Raw genomic sequence first — 3,762 nt, 5'->3', positions numbered from 1 at the left:
TTTTAAAAAGCAATGGATTTAAAATATGTATAGCAATATCAAACATTTCGCCCCCTCAGTATTATCTTGTTCTATCTACAAATGTAATAAATAAAATGTTCTATCTAATATATAAAATAAATACAAAATATATATATATATATATATATATATATATATATATATATATATATATATATATATATATATATATATATATATATATATATATATGTAAATAAATATAATGCTTTACCTGATATAATATATTATATTACATAGAACATTGTATTTATTTATTTATAATTTTAATTTTTTTGTATTTATTTTACATATTAGATAGAACATTTTATTTATTACATATTTTGATGGAACAAGATAATACTGAGGGGGCGATTTATTAAACTAGCGAAGTTTAACAAATTACTATTCGCTATTCGTTTAATGGAAACACTTCGCCGGTGCTTATGCGTGATTTAGGGATGCGCGTTAACAACTTTCGAGTTTAAAAAAATAGCGAAAGCTATTTTGCCGTTGCATCTTTAAATGGAATCTTTTAAATAATATTTTAGTATTCAATTTTAATTAATCAATTTTGCGTAAAAATTGTGGTGTTCTTAAATGTCCTACATTTTATTGTTTAATCTTCGTCTTTTAGTCGCTTAAAATTAAGATCAACATAAAGTGTTTTTTTGTTTATCTGTAAAATAAAGTTTAAAATTTAACTTAAGTCTTTTAGAATATTTTTTTAAACAAACATTTGTTTTCTTTTGTTTTGTTGATTAAAAGGTAAATAAAGTTAATTTCTTTTAAACAAAAATATAAAACTGATTAAATCGTTTATTGCACGTAGAACTCGATTAATATAATTTAAAATGAGTACCAAAAGGCATACTAACACAAATCTGGAGCTAAAAAGTTAAAAGCAGAAAAAGAACGAGTCGCACCACAGTGGGCCAGAATTTAAATTAATTGGACAAAACTACGTGCATGCATTTTTTTGGCCTATTTAAGTTTTAATGTGGTTAATTACTGTTATTACAAGTGTGATTGTTAGCCCGGAAGCATCTAGGAATAAAACGAGGCGGGCAAATCCTAAAAAATTGCCGAGTGCTTTCTAAAAAAAAAAAACCACTACACTGATTTCAATTTTTGATGTTATGAGAACCTTATTACATACAAAATAAAAGGATTAAAAGCATTTTTATGAGATGTTTTTTAGCATTAAGGTCTTAGATTTTCAGGGTGTGCGTGAAATGGTATAAAAACAAAATTAATGCCAATGTTTTCAAGTTTTGGCGCACTTATGCCAATTCGTACTTATGCCAAGTTTGCACTCGTGTCAATGTTTTCAAAATCTTTCGGTGCACTTATGCCAATTCGTATTTATGTCAGCACACGTAACACATATTTACAACTTTATGTTGTAAATATGTGTTAATTAAAGCAAAATTGGTTTCAGAAGCAATAAAAATACCACCTGCGTTTCCGTCCAATGCTTCTAAAAAGAGCAAACAATTTATAATCAATCTGCAAGTAAATAAATTGATAACCTAAAGGCCTGGTGAATTAAAAAAAGCAATGACTTTTACGCAGTAATTGGTCAGCTTTACGTTGATAAAAACTTCAGCAATTTTTATTAATGTAAAGCTGTTTATGTACTCAGCGTTTATGTACTCTGTTATGTTTATGTACTCTGTTTATGTACTCAGCGTTTATGGAGTAAATTGCTTCACGTTAATAAAATTTCGAGTGAGTTTGTATAAATCTTTATTCACGTAAAGCTGTAAAGTATTTACTCAAAAAACAAGAAATAATTGATTTTGATTAAGCAGATAATGTGATAACAAAATGTAATATTTTCTTTCCAATGGTGGGTTCAATAAAAATTTATTTATTTTTATTATTTATTTATTAAATGTGTTTACATTTTAACAAACTGAACATTTTAGTTTATTAAAACTAAAAGTGGCGAAAAGCTTGCGAAAGCTGGCGAAACCTAACGCTCGTTTAATCAACTAACTCGCATAAAAAAATGTCACTCGTTTGAAAATGTGTCAAGAAAGTCACTCAGATTAATATCCGAAAAAGTTAATCAACATCAAAACGAATTTAAAGTAAAATTGAAGCAAATGCTCCTAGTTAGTGATGGAGTGCTTGACTTTTTTGGGTGACACAGACAAGTTTTTTCGATTTAGTTTAAAGTTTATCTTTGTCAACCCTTTTATGGTTTAGGTTGAAGCATGCTTAAATACATATAAATATATGTATATATATATATATATATATATATATATATATATATATATATATATATATATATATATATATATATATATATATATATATACATATATATATATATTATAATTGAAAAGGTTCAATTTCTTGTTAAAAACCTTTTTTTTTATTTTTTTATTTTATTGCAAGTTTTAATTTGTGCAAATTTATATTAATCTTTATATACTTATTTATTTAATATTTATTTCTAAGAATTTGTTATTTTAGATTTTATTCATTATTTTATTAGTTTAAAAGAAATTTTTTTTTTAATTTTTAAATTTTTTTTTTTTTTTTTTTTTTTAATTTTTTATGACCCTGTAACTTTTTGTTTTTGTTTTATCTTTTTAATATAATAAAAAAATTTTTTTTAATAAAGTCTTATTTTATATATATTGGTAACAATTATATACTCTATACGAAATTATTTATTTTTTACGGAATCAATCTCGGGGCTTGGCGATAAGACAAAATGTGTCTTGTTCTTGCCCCGGCCATCTGTATATTCGAAATATTGGTTGTATTTATATTTTTATACGGCAAAAAATGGAGAAAAAAAAAAAAAATTAGATTATTCATATTTTCTGATTAGAGAAGTACGGCTATCTATCCTCAACTTCATCTGCGGAATCGTAATCCATATCTCCAGTATCTGCCTCGCTATCTGACTTGCTGCTGTCTCCTGAAGATGGCCAATACCGCCTAGGAGGAATTCAAACAGGCAGATTGGGGCTGTGTGGTGCAGTGGCGATGGAAGAAGATATGTCCGGATTAACAATCTGAAGTGCATTTTTTCCGGTACGACGATATTTTGGGTTTACCATGCAGAAGTAACAGTTGCTTGAAGTGACCCATAAAGTTTGCTATTCTGCGTATCGGCCCTTGCCGATAGCAAACTTCATGGATCGCTTCTCTCTTCTGTACCAACCTGTAAAATTGACCATAATAATGCTTAAAATTGACAATAATAATCTTTGTTTGAGACACTTGTGCTTTTGTACTTGTACAGCTACTTTTGGAACGTTCAAGAATGTTCTAGAAAGTTCTGTGACTTTTTCGAAAGTTCTGGCAGTTTCTTGAACGTTCTAGAGTGTTTAGAAAAGTTGTAGAAACATCTGGACAACTCTGCAGTTCAGGAATATTATAGGAGAAAGCTTAGGATTGAAAGCAAATTTAGAATTTTCTCTAAAGCACGTGGTTTTCCAAATTCCATTGTCCCTGTCACAGAAGCAAAGTTTTTCTTGAATAACAGCGATTTCCTTTCTGTTCTAGATCTAACGGGTTAGGAAAACACATGTTCAATCCAGGAGAGAACAAAAGTGAAAATTTACTACATAGCATTGGCGCGCGCAGGATTTTTTGATGTTTCAGATAAGACACTTTCGCACATTGTGAAAACTCCAAACTTAAGTATATTCATAACTATGCAAAATGAGGAAGCCTTGAAGAAACTTGGGATGGCGGAGGCCTGGGAACAAAAAAGTCCTAAAACGTTTGACTCCC

The 3,762-nt window shown here is 28.3% G+C and overlaps 1 long non-coding RNA gene across 1 annotated transcript; it reads left to right on the top strand.

Annotated features, from left to right (window-relative positions):
* Nucleotides 1-757: 757 nt before the first annotated feature.
* Nucleotides 758-3,245, top strand: LOC136090614 (uncharacterized). Its single transcript, XR_010643566.1, has 2 exons — nucleotides 758-1,852; nucleotides 2,852-3,245. It is a non-coding gene; the product is annotated as an uncharacterized LOC136090614 (long non-coding RNA).
* The last annotated feature ends 517 nt before the right edge of the window (nucleotides 3,246-3,762 follow it).

This window comes from Hydra vulgaris, chromosome 14 (genome assembly GCF_038396675.1).
Source record: "Hydra vulgaris chromosome 14, alternate assembly HydraT2T_AEP".
Taxonomy (NCBI): Eukaryota; Metazoa; Cnidaria; class Hydrozoa; order Anthoathecata; family Hydridae; genus Hydra; species Hydra vulgaris.
The sequence above is the reverse complement of the archived record's forward strand: the minus strand, read 5'-3'. Positions and strand labels throughout refer to the sequence as shown.